This window comes from Octopus sinensis, linkage group LG1 (genome assembly GCF_006345805.1).
Source record: "Octopus sinensis linkage group LG1, ASM634580v1, whole genome shotgun sequence".
NCBI lineage: Eukaryota > Metazoa > Mollusca > Cephalopoda > Octopoda > Octopodidae > Octopus > Octopus sinensis.
The window spans coordinates 162,261,881-162,281,848 of NC_042997.1; the positions used below are offsets into that span (position 1 = coordinate 162,261,881).

At 35.3% G+C, this 19,968-nt stretch overlaps 1 long non-coding RNA gene across 1 annotated transcript; it reads right to left on the reverse strand.

Annotated features, from left to right (window-relative positions):
* Positions 1-11,116: 11,116 nt before the first annotated feature.
* LOC118764902 lies at positions 11,117-17,980 on the reverse strand. The gene is made up of 2 exons (XR_005000737.1): positions 17,853-17,980; positions 11,117-11,792 (listed from the first exon to the last, which is right to left on the reverse strand). It is a non-coding gene; the product is annotated as an uncharacterized LOC118764902 (long non-coding RNA).
* Positions 17,981-19,968: the final 1,988 nt, after the last annotated feature.

Below are 19,968 nucleotides of genomic sequence, written 5' to 3' on the forward strand. Positions count from 1 at the left end.
ACCCTAGTGCTCAACTCGTACTTATTTTACCGACCCCGAAAGGATGAAAGCAACGTCGATCTCAGTGAAATTTGCATTCCCGGCGTGCTAACGATTCTGCCAGCTCGCCGCCTTCGCTGAAATAAATTTTGATAACATAAGTGTACACATATATATACTAATAATATATTTGTGTGTGTTTTTGTTTGTATATACGCCAGCACGTATACACACGCATTTATGACTGACAAATTCAGAAATGAAGAAAGGAGTTATAATAAATACACACATCTATATTTATGTTGAAGTGATTCGACTATATCATATATCAGCAGGAACAGTGGAAGTTCCACGCTTCATAAATGTTCTTATTTCTGTGTTGATGGATATATTTTTAGACCTTCGTAACATTTTTTCATTATGTTAAGGCGTAACACTTGAAGACATATCGTGACAAGCAGAATATCACACACACTTCCCCCTCACTTTTTCTCTTCCTCTGTGTGTGTATATGTATGTGTGTATATATATGTGTGTGTGTGTATTGTGTTTGGGGAGTCATTCTCTTTTAGTGCCTTATTATTTAACATACCGGTTCAATTTCCACTCATTTATTTATTTATGTATTTAGAAAAAACAAATAAGTAAATGAGTGGAAATTTTACCGGTGAGTGTGTTAAATAATAAGGCACTAAAAGAGAACGACTCTCCCCAGACACAACAAAATCTGCTTGAACACACGAATTCGCATAAAGAATCTTGCAAACAAAATCCAAAAATTATATATATATATATATATATATATATATATATATATATATATATATATATATATATATATATATATATAATAAATGCCAAAACGAATTTCAGTGTGTCACACTTTTACGGTGGGTTGGTAGAAATGTTAGCACGCCGGGCGAAATGCTTAGCGGTATTTCGTCTGCCGTTACGTTCTGAGTTCAAATTCCGCCGAGGTCGACTTTGCCCGTCATCCTTTTGGGGTCGATAAATTAAGTACTAATTACGCACTGGGGTTGATATAATCGACTTAGTCCGTTTATCTGTCCTTGTTTGTCCTCTCTGTGTTTAGCTCCTTGTGGGTAGTAAAGAAATAGGTATTTCGTCTGCCGCTACGTTCTGAGTTCAAATTCCGCCGGAGTTGACTTAGCCTTTCATCCTTTCGGGGGCGATTAAATAAGTACCAGTTACTGGGGTCTTTCTGTTGAAAAGCGTAGGCTCGAAACGTAAAAGACTTTTTCTATTCCTGAGCGTTATACTAATACATCTGTTTGTTTTGTACACAACCTGTCTTCGTCTTTTGTTTTTTTCGTAAACTATCCCTATATATATATATATATATATATATATATATATATATATATATATATATATATATATATAATATTAGGGAATATGATTTCAAACTTACAGGGAAAAATTCAATTTAGTAATACTAAATCAAATTTCACAATATATAATACATATATATATAAATTAGAGAAGAATCACCATGTAGCAATTCAACAATGATATACTTAAATCATAACATATAGAAAAAAAATTAAAGATACGATAAAGCATTTACCTAGAACTAAATAAAGTACGAAATGATAAATGAATAGTATATATTTAGTAAATAGACTACACGTGTTTCGTGCATATATTTTCAAATTGATAGCAAATTAATTCAGTTAAAATATAGTCACTCATCAGGTCGAAGATAAAAACAATAAAATAATTAAATAAATGTACGTATATCATCTTATAAAAAATATGAATATATATTATAATACGTAATTTTACAAAACGAAACAAAAAAACAAAATTCAACACTATACCTTAAGATAAAAACATGAAATATTGAATATATTCTGTTAAATCATTAAAATTAATTCGTAGGACTTAGTGTTTATAATAAATTTATCTCGTTAAAAACGTGGTGTAACTATAACTAGAATAAATAGATAGAAATATTTATTTTATCTATGAAAATATATTTTAGCTTATAGAAGAAAAAATAGACTATAGTATATCATTACTGGAAAATTAAAATACAAGTAATTAAAACAAAATATTTAAAACAATATATATATAATACATAATATACATTAAGCGAAGCTAGAATACTATAATTTAATCTATATCCATTAAATTATTTATTTATGTATTTATTTAATAAACATCTAAGTTTTAATCTTAATCTAATTATGTAATATATACTAAAAAACTTCATGCCCAAATCATTGCATGATATTGTTGAAAAATGGTGAGCTTTAAATGCTATTATTCGTTCTAGCATGCGACAAGCGTAGTTGCTAATGCAACATATTGTCTTCGTCTATATCTGTTGCATCAAGCTTGAGACCGTTCAGTGCACTTTGCAGCGAATCACGTAACCAAAGTTCGGTCTCAGTAATAGGTCCCGCACCCTACTCTTATGTACAGTGAGGTATGACACAGGGTATCAAACAACAGGACAGCAGTGGCTCGGGAACGAAATTTGCTTAAGGAGTGGAGACCAACGTGCAAATTATTCTACAAACAAGGTCGATTTTTTTCAATCTTAATATTAAAATTAAAACACTATTTAATTCTAGGTAAATGTTTTACCTTTAATTTTTTTTCTATATGGTATGATTTAAGTATGTAATTGTTGAATTGTTACATGGTGGTTCTTCTCTAACATATATATATATATATATTATATATATATATATATATATATATATATATACATACATCCATACATATATGTATGCATATATATTTATATGTAAATATATATATATAAATTTAAACACAAGTATAATGATAATAATTACTATTATTATAATTATATTTGTACATCAATCAAATCAAATAAATCTCATAATAGAAAAGTAATACTTCAAACCAGTCCAATTTTTTTAATGCTCGTTCGTTTTGGCAGTAGGACGTTCGAAGCGTTTTCATTGCACAAGTTTTTATATACATGCATTACGAGACAGTGGGTCATACAGTGTTGTGTCATTGTCCTACGGAGCTAGGTTTTCAAACAGCAAAGTGCGCTGAAAGGTCTCTCGCTTGATGCAACAGATACAGGCGAAAACAATAAGATGCATTAGCAACAACGATTAATAGCATTTGAAGTTTACCATTTTTCAACAATATCATGCAATGATTTGGGCAAAGTTTCCTTTTCCATTCATGGGCCTGTAAAGAGTTTCATTTGTGATGACAGTAAGGGCAAGTCAAAAGAAGGTAGGTGTGTATTTGCGAACTTGAACGTGCCAGAGTTGACTGCTGATAACAACAGATCCTATCGCTCAGTGCATTAAGTTCACTTTCAATAAATTGCCAACACCAGTCGACAGAAAGACCACCTTCTTCAGTTGTTATGTGTCTGAAATGCAGCAGTGTATTCTTGGAACGAAAAGTGTTGGGTATTTTTGCAAAGTCAACAGAAGATACTTCATCGGAGCAGTTTTCAAAAATTTCTTCGTTTCTCATTTATGAAAAGAAATCCTTCAACTTATCGATCAGCTTCAAGCAGTCATCGTCTGTTGTGCCTGGACGCCACTGTTTCACACTCTCCAAATATTTTCCCAGCAACTCGTATTAATACCGAAGTGGAAGCTTTGCCAGATTGTTTCCGCAGTCCTTTGACAGCAGCCTCTGTTGTTGATCTTAGCCATGCGTCTTGCTTTCAGCCTGTTTCATTGTTGTTGCTTTAATGCACCAACAAGATTAATGCACGGTTTGCAGCATGACGATATCCTCACCACAAAGGCTTGTTCATAGCGCTTTTCTTTTTGGCGATTCTTGCAGAAGAATGGTGCATTGGTGAACAAGGTTCAGTACATCAACGACAAGGGCAACTGTGGAGCCAACTTCTTAGAGGACAAGGTCGAAAGAGTGGTTTCCGCAGTGTTCAAAATTTGTACCTGGAAACATGTTTTTTATCTCTTTTGTACGCCTGTAATGTTCCCACTCAAAGGAAAAGCAGCATAATTTTGAGCCCAGTGAAATGTTTTGGCGGCAAAAAAAAACATTCTGAATAACTTTAGTCAGTATTTCCGAAGAGCAGTCAGAAGGATTATAAAAGCCGAGAAAATCTTCGTAGACATTCATGTTTTCAAATACATAACGAACAATAATTTATTCTTGTTCCAATCATATATAATACCAATAAACAGAGACTCATGAACCTTTTTTCTGATCTCATGCAGAATGTTATGAGCATGTGTCTTTAGGATTTCATTTTGTATGATATCAGATAAGAAATTATCTCGTCGTTTAAGCCACTGACTTCTGTAATGCATTCTTCGACAAGATTTACAAATTTTCCCTTGTCATGATCATGCTCTTGTATGCTATGCCTTACCTGCTACATAATTCAACCGTTCCGAAAATTATTATTAATTGCCGCTGGGTCAATCGTTGTTGAATTAGCTACTTATATAGAGTCACAGATATGTCTGTCTTTCAAAAAATAAAAGAAAAAAGCGTTAGCTGCTTTCATATAGTGACTGGAACGGCTACGTGCAGCAGTCTTTCTTGTAATTTTGCCACAGTTTCCTACTCTATTCTACTGAATGTTATAATGATGTCACGGGGCTTCATTGAACCAGTCTGGGCAGCATAAGTGTTTCTTTGCATCCTTGGAAAAGTCGAATATCTTTCGAGGCACAAATTCTTCTGACTTGCAAAACTTTGATGGCACTTCTTGACATGTTGAAAATACGAAGACATTCCAAAGTTTGTTTGATCCTAAAAAGTTTTGTAAAGCAAATTAGGTGTTAATCACTAACACCAATATTACATGCATCAAAAATGCTTTAAAATAATTGTACGAACAAAATGCCAATTATGGAAGATATAAAGGATTTCTTACTTTTTCCTTAAAAATACAAACTAAAGACAACAGCTGTGCAAAATACATCCGAGTTAAAATTATAAATGATTTGTTTATTGAAAGCAATTACTCTCACAGCCCTTTTCTCCCTGTCTCTCTTTCTTTCTCTATGTGAAGGCGCATGGCTCAGTGGTTAGAGCGTCGAGCATACACGATTGTGAGGTTGTGAGTTCGAATCCCTGACCGGGCTGCGTGTTGTGTTCTTGAGCAAGACACTATATTTCACGTTACTCCAGTTCACTCAGCTGTAGAAATGAGTTGCGACGTCACAGGTGCCAAGCTGTATCGGCCTTTACCTTTCCCTTGGATAACATCGGTGGCGTGGAGAGGGGAGGCTGGTATGCATGGGCGACTGCTGGTCCTCCATAAACAACCTTGCCCGGGTAACTTTCTAGGTGCAATCCCATGGTCAGTCACGACCGAAGGGGGACTCAACATACATGTATGTATGTATATAGAAAAATTATCATTTCTAAATCTCTCAACGAAAGACATTCAGTAACAGTACTCTAAAGTAAAGATTATTTGCCATCATAATGTGGGTAGGACGAATGTTACTGCTAATTAGCCCCAGGAAACATCGTTTCTTGCTGGCTATACAACACACTTTGTCCTTACATATATTGAGTGTATATATATATATATATATATATATATATTCTTATATACATATACACACGCACGACATACTTAAATACACAAATGAGGCTGTGTATTTATGGACTTAGCAGACTGCTTCTTCCCTTGCTGTTCTCTGGCGTCTTTGGTTGGTAGACTGATCACTGGTTTCCTCACTGATGCCAAATATATATATATATATATATGTATGTGTGTGTGTGTGTGTGTGTGTATACATATATGTTTGTATACATAGAAGTATGTATATGAAGATGTATAAAGATATATACATTTATATATATGATATATATATAAATGAATGCTTATATATACTGTATATAAATATATATGTATATATGCAAAAACGCATGCACATAGGTAATCCATATACATACATATATATGTATGTATGTATAATCATATATGGGTATGCATGCATCTGTCTATCACGGTTCGTCCATACAACCTTGGGGCCAAATGTAGTTTTGTGGTCTGAAAAGGCAAAGCTTTCAGTCCGTGGGAAGAAGGGTGAAATCAGGCCTACAAATCAAAGTGTACCAACTGATTTTTACCATTAACCACACCTCCAACCTTGTTGCTCACTCACTATATTCACCCCTACTATCTGTCATTACCTCCTAAGACTTTTATGAAATTACCCACCCTCTCCTTTCTCATCGATTCACTGTCTGAATTCTCTTATACTTACCTTCTTGTACCTTCAGAGTACGCTCTGGTAACTTCGTTACACCATCTTTATTTTTTTTCCGACTGCTCCCACTCATCGTTTAACAATGTGGGGTAGTCATGTATGTCACCTCTAGCAAGACATTAGTACTTATCTGTCATAGAGACAAGCACCTGGCATAACACAACCTTTCCTTCTCTCAAATACACTACTATATAGCTGAAGAAGCTTTTTGCGTTGCAAATTACTTGGCGACCTCACTAGTGCGGTGGCGCGGAAAAAAACATCAAGTATACACTGTAAAGGGGTTGGTATCAGGTGGGGAACCATGTCAAAGCGGACAAAGGAGTTGATGCAGCTCTGCGGCTTATCGGATCCTGTCAAATCAAATTGTCCAACCCGAATAAACGTGGAAGAAGGACGTTAAAAGGTGAACATATTTGATAATATTTTGACTCAGCTCCACATTACTTCAAGTTTCATAGGTGCGTCAATCTCGTCAGATATTCAGAGACAGAATAGAAATTTTAAAAGTAATTCAAAATGACTTCTAGGTTTTAGGCCTTTTATTGGTTAGCTGTGATTACATTTTCGTAATACTATCAAAGCGACATAAAGTATTTTATTTTGAGTTCCATGTGCTGCAGTCACGATGTTGAGGCCACTTTGATGGCAGGTCGCAGTTGCTTTCAGGGTCATCATTTCCTTGCATTAGGTACCGCTCGTGGTGGGGAAGGCTCAAAGTCCACAGAATGATGTGGACTTTGAGCATATTATTGGTAGCAATCAATTTACAGGAGTAACCATTTGATGGTATTGGGATACAATTACGGGCAAGTGATCAATGAATAAACTGCAGTCTATAAGGGTACCAGGGATCATATAGCTTTGTGCATCAGTAAACTAGGCTCAGACTGATATATCCAGGTTATCGGTGGCCAGAGGTTTGAAGTTCATAAACAGAGCGTACCCCTAATGGCAGCAATGATGGTTTATTCTTCCGATTGCTTGATTCTGCAGGCTAGTGAAGTATATGCGGTTTCTCGCAGAGACAGTGTTGGCAATTACGATCTTCCGGTAAAGAAAGACTATCAAGGATGGGGAGGAAACTACAAAGGCATCAAATTGTTAGACGTTATTACAAAATTAATTAGGAAGATTGGCCTAGATGCGATGCAATTTGGTTGTGCCAGGAGGAATCACCAATGCTTTCTTCCTTGTGTGACAACTGCTTGAGAAGCACCTAGGAGTGAGACTCTATACCTAGCATTTGTAGACCTAGAGAAGGTTTTCAACAGAGACTCTCGCTCTGACGTCTGATGTGTAAAGAAGCTACCAGTAGATGATTGCTTTGTGAGAGCAGCACAAATTATGTGTGTACAGAGGTGCAGCCAGCAAAGTATGAGTTAACAATGAATTAAGCAACAAATTCAGCATGAGGAAAGAGTTCATCGAGGGCCAGTCTTCAGCCCTCGCCTGGTTGTTATAGCTCTTCAAGTCACAACAGAGGAATTTTAGACTAGCTATCTATAGGAACTCCAGTATACTGATAACCCTGTCTTTATAGCACAATCTGTGGAAACCTTGGAGAAATTCCAGACATAGAAGCAAAACCTGGGAATGAAGATTCTTAAAATTAACTTGGCCAAGACTAAAGTTATTCTTAAGAGAAAAGAATGCAAAAGAAGCTGGGACTTCTGCTCTCAGAAAGATTACCATGCTCAGTAAATATAAAAGGAGTAGGGGAGGAAGTCCAAAGTGTGTGCTTTATGTAAATCATGGATGCACAAAATTTATAGTGGTATCATGCTAACAGCAAAGTTAGCCATCATATATAAAAGGTATGTAGTGGCACTAAGCATGAAGCACAACTAGGAAATAAATTATCTCATCTGTTCAGAACGGGTCCCCAGAAAAAAATAAAAAAGCAATAGTTTCTCAGCACTAAGTAAATGGGAGAGGAAGATCTAGAAAAATATGGCATGAAGTGGTGAAAACCTGATCTCAAGATACTGAACTTCACAAAAGAGATGATAAAGGAACTTTTTTATGGGTGACATGCTGTGCTAGAGAAAACCCACACTCTTGGGTAAGTATAGCAGAGAGTACTTTAAAGTGAGGAGTGATGGTCACTGAGAAATTCTTGCTGCATTCATCCTGTTCTCTGTAATACCTTATTACATCCTCCTACTTCTTTTTCTCTCACTGCTCAAACTACATTCATCCACTGCTGCCCAGATCTGTTTTTCACTCTTATGATCTTCCTTTCTCTGACCCTACTCCACCTTTACCATATCTCTTCTCTTTCTTTCACTGACCTTCTCCTTGCCGAAACTCTGGCTCTTCATCACACTAATCTCTGTTTTTCATGCATTACAGCCTCCCATATGCATTGTAATATGGTTTAACACTAGTTTCCACTTACTCAACCCACTCCATTCATCCTTACCTTCCTGACTTTTTCTCACTAATCCTTAACACAACTCTTCCTTTTTCCTTAGTCCCTTTCATGACTCTGTGTGTTACTCTCTCCACTGCTACCTTCTTAAAACAATGTGTTCCTCCCTTCAAACTGTAGTTTCTCTGAACACTTCAGAAAAAAAAAGACACCTAATACACAGTAAAAAGAGATTGGTAAAATGAGCAGAGACAATGCAGGCTCAAGAGAATTTGTTAGTCTTGCCAAAGACAAGACAACCTCTAAAGTACTGGTGCCATGAAAATTGAACTGATACTTTGTAGAAGACACAATTTAAGAGTCTACCTACTTGAGAAACTGCATATTCTGAAGTAGCCCAAGATATCTCTTAGCAAGAAATCTGAGTTGATTCACAAGTGCCATCACAGTTGATTATTTCTCCTTAGTAGAGAAACTCTAGAGGAAATCAAGTAGACTCCGATGCTAATGAAAGATAAGCTTGATCAAACTGCTTTACATTCTAGCAGCACTGATTAGTATCTTACAGCAGCAGCCTGTAATAATTTCTACTAAGTTTGTCAAAGACCAAGAAAAGTCTGCCTTTTAGGTTGCATGCAACTAAAACTTTATTCATGGTAGACTTTTGAAAGAGAGGTTAACAACAAAGTTAGCTCTCACATGTAACAGATATGCAACAGCCCTGAGTAATGGATGCTTGAATAAACAAATGTCCATCAATACACACCCATCCACAATCATACAACCACTCCTTCCAACATGTAATATATAACAACTTACATTACATAATACATAAAAAGTACTGGCACTTATTCTATCAGTCACTTATGTTGCACCACTAAATTAGGGGGTCATAAACCAACACTGGTTGTAAAGTGGTGGGGTGGGGGGCAAAGACAAACACATCTATATGTGTGTGCATGTATATATATATATATATATATAATAAATATTAGGGAATATATCCAATTTACAGGGAAAAAATTTATTAAATTTTATGTATTGATTAAGTCTTTCCTTGTTTGTTTTGCAAAATAGTGGTTTTGTCTCAAATAATATTTTATATATATATATATATATATATATATATATATATATATATATATGTACACACAAAATGGGTTTCTTTCAGCTTCAATCTATTAAATCCACTCAAAAGGTTTTGGTCAGCCTCAGCCTATAGTAGAAAACACTTGCCCATGATGCCATGCAGTGTGGCTGAACCCAAAACCATGGGGTTTGGGAAGCAAACTTCTTACTACACAACCATATCTGCAATCATCAATTTTATGACACTTAGGCGAAATTTTTAGGCTTATGTAAAAATTTAATGTGAACATAAAATATCACCTAAAATTCTCCATCGACTGTTTTGTTTGTTCCAGTGACACATCAAATATTTTTGAAGGGAATTATAGATGAATACATCCAAGTATTTTACTAGCGCACATTTTAACTGATCTCATTTACCTCTTCAATTTAATCCTTAGCATTCAGATTATCCCATCAAATGTAATTCTTATTTATTCATATTGTTTTTAATTTATCATGTATTGTTGTAGCTTAAAGATTTCAATGACGTGATAGTTTATTTTTAGAATGACATTGTAGGGTAGGTGTGAGAGGCTAGACGTGGCCAATTTAAACAAAAAACAGGTAAAATATTTGTGCCAGATATGCTGACAAATTCATTGAAGGAAAATTCATACATGAATTATATATGAGAAATATAAACAAATATTCAATTAACAATGTTGTCTTAGACCTACAAAATTAGGTCTAAAACAATTTACTTCAACTTACTATACTTAAAAGCTATTCTACAAGCTTCTGCCTAGAATGTTGCTTCAATTCTATTCTTTAGTCTCAACCAGAATTAGAGTTAGATGTCACCAAATATTTTGGGGACAATGGATAGCTCACTGTCACTTATAAGCACTAACCTGTGCAACTGCAACTTTGCTCTGTGAAATGTTACACCATTAGTGAATTTTCTTTTCTTTTTAATAATTTATAGCATGTCTCAGATGTAGCTATTTTCAAGTTAAAATTTTAGATTTTTAGGGCTGGCATTAGGAAGGGCATCTAGTGTAGAAAACCAAGCCAAACCAGACTGGAGTCTGGTGCAGCCTTCCAGCTTATCAGCCCCAGTCAAACTGTCCAACTCATGCAAGTATGGACAATGGGTGTTAAATGATGATGATGATGATGATTTGCTGTATCACTCTGTGTGTGTGTGTGTGTGTGCCATGTCTCAGCACCTTGTAAGCAGAAAGTTATTTTCAATAATAACAATAACTAGAAAATTAAATAATAGCAACTACATTTCCATTAAATCACACTCTACTGTCTTATAAATGATATATAAGACTACATTTGATAGTAGATAAATGTAATATTGGATATGACAGGATGGTTATGGTTAGAAGGCTTTTGGTCATAGGTTTCTTCAATCAAAGTTGATATGAAGCCACCAACAACTAAACAGTTAACAAAGTTTAGTTTTTAATTGATTTATTAACCTGTAAATGCATGGTGCTTTACAACTGTTATGTATCTTCTTTGTTCTTTTTGTCCAAATTTTAATTATGCTTTATTGTTCATGTTATGATAAATGATCTTGGAAGGATGAAATACAAAATTAACTTTGGTGGGGTTTGAACTCAGAACACAAAGAAATATAACTAAATACTATTAACATGTTATCCAGCACTCTAACAATTCTGTTAATCCACTGCCTCTATTTCTTTTCTTTTTCCACCAACAGAGCAGAAACCGTCATTATGCCAAGCTCAGTGTGTGCAGTATGTTCTCAACTCTCTCATGGAATTCGCTAATAGCATTAGCTATTTGATTTATAGTCAATCACCTGTCATCCACACAATCAACGTTTTTGTCAGTGGTGGCAGTTGCAGGACATGCAGACCTTGGCTCATCTTCAATATTCTTCCTTTCTCTCCTAAATTCAGCTGTCCACTTTAGCACTGTTGATAAAGCTGGAGCATCATCCCCTAATGTAGCAGCCATGTCAGCATGAATCTCTTTGGGGTTTAAACCCTTTTTCTGCAGGTACTTGATAACACCACAATGCCAAATTTCATCCATTTTCAAAAGGAGTTGCTAATAGTTACTTTTGAAGCCTTCTTTGAACAGTCAGTCAGAAGTCAGTTTACCTAAAAAGAAACAATACAGTTATTAAGAAGTGTTAACATTAATGAATGCAAGATTTCACAGCCCTATCATCACTCCTTCATAGCCAGCCTATGAACTTTTCAGTCCACCTTTGTAGATGTCTCAAAATATTTTGAGTTAATGTGTTACACAAATCTAAAAAAAAAACAAACTAAACCAAGATAGTATCTCTCTCTCTCAACATATACATACTGGTAAATTAATAATGCGCTGATTACAAGTTACATTTAAATGATGAGATTCAAACTTTTCTTGTTCAAGTCCTCAGTACAAAACAATGTTTACAGATATGCAAAGAGAAAAGTTTTCTTCCTTAATAGATAAAAGAAAATGCAGGCTGACAGACTGATTTCAATGAGAACTCTAAGAAATTGTGTGCAATAATTACAAGCAAATAGTCTTAGTCAATTAACAAAGATGGGTTTCGAAAATAGCTGTCCCATTGGATAGATGTATGTATGTGTGGGTGGGTGGGGGTATGAATATATATATATGTATATGCACATGTATGTAAGCATATGGATATGAAAGTAAACAGATCAACATACAGACGGATAGTTACGTAGGTTATATGAACAAACAAGCACACATACGCAAATAAAGACTGAAACACATGACCATATATATATATGTACATACACACACGTTACTTCACACAAGGACACATATGGAGACACACGTCCACACATATGGAGATGCACATCGATACATATAGACATAGTTGCAAAACACACAATACACACTCAGACATGCACACACAAGAAGATAGAGGTACACACATATACAAACAAACAAAAAGGAATGCAGTGTGAGTAACAGACAGAGTCAACGACTATTGAAAAGGTTGCAAGACACAACAAAAATTTTAGAAAATAAAAGAAATAAGTGGAAATTTTACCAGTGAGTGTGTTAAATTATAAGGCACCAAAAGAGAATGGCTCTCCCCAGACACAACAGAATAAAAAATTAGCTTTGAAACTTTGCATACTGGAGACCAATCATCAACTATTGTAATTAATTTTTTCAAAACAGAGTGAATTTTCTAGAAAGTTTCTCAGAATCCACAGATGGGGACTTGATATTATTACATGAATTCAAATCATTCATATATCTGGTGAAAATCAATCACCATTTACATTGATCTTCTTACATGACTAAATATGACTCACATCAGTTCTTCATAAAAACATATTTTCACATTGGTGATGATGGATTAATTTTCCTGATGCCAATACAGCTGAATATATTAAAAATAATTTTAACATATACAACCTTTATATTCACATAAACAACTGCATTGCTAGAAAAAGTAGCTCCAGACTAACTCTTTTAGAATAATTGGAAGACTTCACAGCAGAAAATTATCCTACTTTTGACAAAAATTGGCTACTTATTCTTGAACCTTATTGTGCAAAAGTTCTCTCTATAATTCATAACATACACACAAATACTTAAGAAAGTAACAGCTTGCGTTTAGTGAGTTTAATATTAGTTGAGTTTTATCATAATTTGTGACTAACATGCCAAAACCAGATTTTAAGGCACTCCTTGTACTGATAAATGGCCTGACTCACACAGACTTGGAAAAATTTCATACAGCCAGTTGATGTAAAACAATGATGAGAATATAATGATCATAGTTGACTCAGCAACTGTTCCAGCAGAAGCTAGGAAAACTGAGGTGCATATTTTTCATTACTCCTAGATTTGAAGTTTCAATGACAATGCTAACATACAATGGGTTGGAATTTATTCAATTAAAGGAGTGATTAAATTGACATGATTGTAAGAAAATAGAAATTATAGTCCAAAATTTAATGGTGTAGTGGAAAGAGTAATGAAAGCAATCAAATTTACATCGAAAGTTTTCAGTTCAGAGATATCATAGTATGTGTAAGTCATCTCCAACTGAGAAATTATTTTGTAGTCAGTTAACAAGGTTGAGCAAATAGTTCATTACAAGAACAATATAATGGAATTTCCATCAGATAAACGTCAATTAAATTTATGCTGACAGAAATGATTGGATGAACTTCATTGAAGCAAGTTTTCTATAGTAGAATGGATTTAGTTTCAAATTCTGAGAACATGACTAATTTTTAAAAAATTCTAAGTCAAAGGCCCTCCAGGCATGATGAGATTCATAACATTAATATTCCTCTTAAATCTTTGTAAGTAAAATATAGAAACAGGAAATCTATGAGCAGAGAGCAAATTCCAGAGGGCCAACATTGCTAGAAAGGAAGGTTTGGGCATTATGATTATTGGAGAGCCTGGATAGGAGTTAAACACACCTGTACAGAAAATTCTATGATGTATATTGTAGACACATACATACAATGCATGCACAGCATGAGAGGGGTGTGAATAAAACAGCTTGCTGTTTCTATCTTGATGTTTTTTTAAGTGTACTGCTTGGAACCTTGATGCACAGACATAACACAACTGAAGATTTGTACTTAGTCTAGAAAAATAATATAATCACAGTAAATAAGATAGTGTCTGTAATTAGTTGGAAAATATGAAAAAAGCTTTTGCATTATAAAGAAAAGTTTCAGTGTTAAAACCCAGCCAAAGGATACAATAATCTAAGAAAACTCCCATCGAAGTTCGGTACACCATACAACAATAAAGAAGATGCTAATATTCTAAAGATCTGAAACTACTCAGAAATAAGTGTGAATGTTATCTCTAGAAACTTCTTTTGTTTGATTTTAATGCTAAAAATAAAAACAAAATGTTTGAGATTGAAAAGTTTTATTAAAAAAATTATTTGTAATAGAAAAAGAAGTGCATTATCCATCACAGAAGTGGGGAAAACCGATTAATTGTAAAATATTTTGTTACGACGTTAATAAAGTTATGAGGTCTATCTGAAAAGTAATGGGACTGGTGTCACAATTTATTATAATTTCAAACAACAAACTATATTGTTTCTCTTTCAAAGTAATCCCTCTTGAGTCTAATGCACTGCTGGAGGGATTCATCTGGGATGCCCCCCACTACCCATACAATGAACTGACTACAACATAGGGGTATAATATTACAAAATTATAATTTCAAAATGCAGTATATTCCATTGAAAAAATTGTCTATTGAGACTAATTCCCCAAAGTATGGAACCACTAAAAGATATTGTGATAGTCGCACTGCAGGCAGAAAATGAAATAAAAAGTATTATGACTAATATTATCCAAGAACTGCCAGTGACTGCACAGGATATTGTTGCGTATTGAGAAATTATTCGAATTTGTATTTTTATTCTGCTTACTTTTTAAAGCTTCTTTCCTCTTTGTTATATACTCATTGCCTACAGATTTCATACCGACTACATTACAAAAACGTGTATTGTAGCAATTCTACATCGGACACCCAAAAATGGTGAGGAGCTACGTCGGGCACCCAGAAATGGTGAGGAGCTAACGTCTATTGGCTGACTATGGGCCAGGATATTGAAAATTTGGTGAGAACTTATTGAGGTTGCACACTTGCAGCCAAGGCCGAGCCAGTAAAATATCAATCATGGTTGGATACTGAGAACCCATGGCCTAGGTTACATATCGACTATGCCAGACTGGTGAACGCCGCTTACTATCTAATCGTGGTAGACAGCTGTACAAAGTGGCCAGAGGTATGCAAGTGCTAAGACAACTATAAAGTTCCTACATGAAATGTTTGCACTATATGGTGTTCCAGACATGTTAGTTTCTGATAATGGAATGCAATTCTCGGGGTATGAATTCAAGAACTTCTGTAAAATGCATACGATAAAGCATATTGTCACTCCACCCTACCACCTGAAATCAATTGGGCAGGTAGAAAGATTTGTGGACACATTCAAAAGAGTGTTAAGAAAAGTTAGGAACTAATAAAGCACTAACAAAATTCTTAAGGGTATATAGAGTAACTCCTAATCCAAGTACAAATTCAGGAAAGTCACCTGCAATTCACGAGAAGAATAAAATCGATTTTTGAGAAAAAAAAGATGTACAGGAAATACAAAAGATGCAACGAAATATTTCGAAGTAGGAGATAAAAGTGCATTTTAAAACCTACAGAAATGGTAAAGAAGGTTGGGAGGATGGCCTTGTAACCAAAAAAATATGACATATGATGTATCTAATTAAAGAACCCTGCTGGGAACATGAGACATATAAATCAACTAAAGAAGAGACATAGTGAAGAATGGAGAGAAATTCCTATGGAAGTATTTTTTTTATGCATTTGATGTTCCAGCACCGAAAGTAATGAAGTCTCATAGAACCAGCATGAGAAAACTGAAGCAGACCGAACACCTTGAGATAAGGTCCAAGCAAATAATAATAATAAATAAAATTTATTCCTTTGGAACTCAAAATCTCAAAAGAGGAGATGTGACGAGAGTACGACACCCTTTGACAAGAATGGATGGGACCACTACATATAAATAGTAGCGGTCTGACGTAGTCGGCAGTTCATAGTTTGGTCTTCATAGTCCGGGTACAGTTTACAGTTCGGATTAGTGTGTTGGAGATATTGATTGTTGGTTTGTTACTGATGCTGTTTCTATTTTGTATTGTTATAACACTGTTACAGAGCATTCTTTATTTATCGTCGATAAAATCAATAATATTGGAGGTGTAAGGATATAACACTTTCTTTGTCCTCAGATATGTTGGAGACTTCCACTGACAGCTCTGGCAATTGGCTTCCTGGTTGTACTCAAAAATCCATGTTTCATCACCAGTAATGACTTTATAAAGCAAGTCTGGTTCAGTTTGAAGACGTTCGAGGATGTTCTGACACACCTGCATGTGGCACGCCTTCTGTTTATCATTCAGCACCTTTGGCACCATTTTTGCGCAGACCTTCCATATGCCCAAATCTTCAGTGATAACCTTCCAAACACTGTCCCTTTTCATGTCCATCTGACTTGCAATCATTCGTAGTCAACTGAGGATCATCACACACCACCTGCCTTACCTGCTCGACGTTGACCTCATTCCTGCTTGTTGAAGGCATCCCGCTCCTGGAGTCATCTTCCACCTCCTCGCGCTCCTCTGTGAATCTCTTGCACCACTCAAAAATACGTGTGCTCGATATGGAGTTATCTCCATACACTTGCTGAAGTATTTCAAGAGTTTGTGACGGAGTTTTCCCCAACAGAGCCAAAAACTTCAGGTTTATTCGTTGTTCATCGTTCGTTCCTCAGTGCTCATAACTGAACGACCCGAAAAAGTGGAAATGCATGTGAAAAATATGCAACGGTTGCAGAAAGCTAAGATTACAGTTATATACTTCGCATTTTGGATTTATCATAACCTGCCCGTCGAGGCATGGTATTGTAACGTAACGGTAAATAAATACTTTCTTAAAACTTTATGCATTGTCCATCTTTCACATCTTACAGTATGCAATCATAACAATAAAAGGCGTAACTTCGATATAGGTACCGGAAGTACCGGATACATTTCAAGAGTGTTTTTTTTTATATATATGGGGGGTGGGGGTGAAACGGGTTTCTGTTATCTTCAGAAATGTAAACAAAGCCACTTCCGGTACTACGGTACCTATACCGAAGGATTGCCCAACAAAATAATTATCGTCACAACTGCTGACATCGACACATCATTAATATTGTTACTAATCAATTTAAAACCGTTACATATATAGACACACACTATAAAGAGTCTGTGGCGATCTTTGGCGATCTTTCGTTAATGTAAGTGCCACAGTCCGCCTTCATTTTACGACGAAGAATACATCCAGTTATAGCAGGTTTGACTTGTAAATTGCAAAAAGAACATAAGTGAAGACCAAAACAGAACTATTTGAATAATATCATGCATTATTTGAATTAAGTAACTCTAATAAGCATTCAATGTTAATTTCCTGAACAAGAGTAGTACAATGACGGAATGATATTGGTCGATCTACGAAGGAATCGTGTCACCTCCGAAATCCTGCCTACACGTTAGGATAGATATTAAACCGAGAAATAATATCATAGCATTAAAAACAACCTATCAACCATAATATATCAATGAAAAATTCATGTTTACCTGACTGTCTTGTATGAAATATCTTGGTATGTTGATCTCAACAAACTTAAATTAAGAATTCTCCCACCATGTTGTTGATGTGCAAAAATGTAAACGCAATGCGCAATGATCGTACATTCTTATATTGTTGATAAAAACAAAGCATTCAATGTTAATTTCCTGAACAAGAGTAGTACAATGACGGAATGATATTGGTCGATCTACGAAGGAATCGTGTCACCTCCGAAATCCTGCCTACACGTTAGGATAGATATTAAACCGAGAAATAATATCATAGCATTAAAAACAACCTATCAACCATAATATATCAATGAAAAATTCATGTTTACCTGACTGTCTTGTATGAAATATCTTGGTATGTTGATCTCAACAAACTTAAATTAAGAATTCTCCCACCATGTTGTTGATGTGCAAAAATGTAAACGCAATGCGCAATGATCGTACATTCTTATATTGTTGATAAAAACAAGACTTGAAGTGTATATTTACTAAATTTGTTTATTCGATATAACTTTTGAGTGTTCTCTAGATAACCTAAGAGATCATCAAAACCTTATTTAGTGTGACAGTTGCGAAGATGGTTATAGTACTACATTTGCAGCGTAATGACACAATTGAATGAGACTGGACTAATTGGGAACCTCGTTTTGAAAAGTGATTTTAAACTTAAACGCGCGCCTTTTGATTATCCAATTCGTGCTACTTTAATGGTTCTTGGGTTGAAGATTATTTTCCCATTAGAATTTTATTCTCGATCAAGTTACAAATGAAGGCAGATAGGAAATGTTAACTTTGATAATACTAAAAATTCAAATATTATTCGTTTAATGGTGGTAAATTATACTATGATTATTTTCGCTTAATATCTTCATTTCGAATTCCAAAATTTCATAATGCACAAGTAACTCAAAATCCGTAAGATGAGGTTCAGAACTTGACTTGTGCTTTACATAACTATGAAAGCAAAAAAGCGCCAACCTCGGTGAGATTTGAAATAGGAACTAAAATGAATGGGAATTTTGTTATTAACTTTGCTGATCTTGGAAATCTACCCACTTCTTTACCTAATCCACATATATATTGGTTTCAAATTTTGGCACAAGGCCAGCAATTTTGGTGGAGGGATAAGTCGATTCCTGAGTTTCCCTCTTCCACGAGTACTATCCACTTTCAGTGATCGGTACTTCTTTATACAGCTGTCCTCATTCATACGCGTCACATGTCTAAACTAGCGTAGTCTTCTCTCTTGCATGCTACATTTGATTCCACTTATGCCCAACTTTTCTCTCAATACATTTGCACTTTGCCGTACATGTGCACTAATGTTGCACATCTCAATGGAGCATAATACCTCCATTTCTCTCCAGTCTACGCATATCTTCTGCATTCAGAGCCCATGTCTCACTACCATGGACTATAACTGTCCATACACAAGCATCATATAGTCTACTTTTCACTCTGAGAGAGAATCCTTTTGTTGCCAACAGAGGTAATAAGCTCTCTGAACTTCCTCCACCCATTATAGATATTGTACACACCGATGTTTTAATCAAAGGCTGTTTCAAGTGTCATAGCAGATTAGTGTTAGGGGCATACACTGTTGCAGCATATCGCTGCATCCACCATTTACCTGTATTTGCTTGGATCATCTCTGCAGCAAGAGTGAATATTGATTTCAAATTTTGGCACAAGGCCAGAAATTTGGAGGGAGTGGATAAGTTGATCATAGCGTCGTCAGGTGTGGAGAAGCAGCGAGTTTTGACACGAAGGCATCTGAGGGTTTCGTGCGTGAATTCCGTCAGCTCATCACAACTGAGGAGTACACCGCATAACAGGTGATGAAACTGACCTTTTGTTTTCAGAAAAAAAAATGCCCAGAAGAACCTACATAACTGCAGAAAATGTCAGGCCACAAGCCCATGTGCCAATGTGATTGGAGACTTGAAGATTAAGCCGCTCTTTGTCTACCATTGCAAAACCACACGAATGTTCAAAATCCTGAAGGAGAATCTACAGGTCATGTGGAGGGCAAATATTAAGATCTGGTTCACTAGGCAATTCTTTACCGAGTGGGTCAACCTTGTATTCGGACCAACAGTGAAAAAGTACCTTCTGG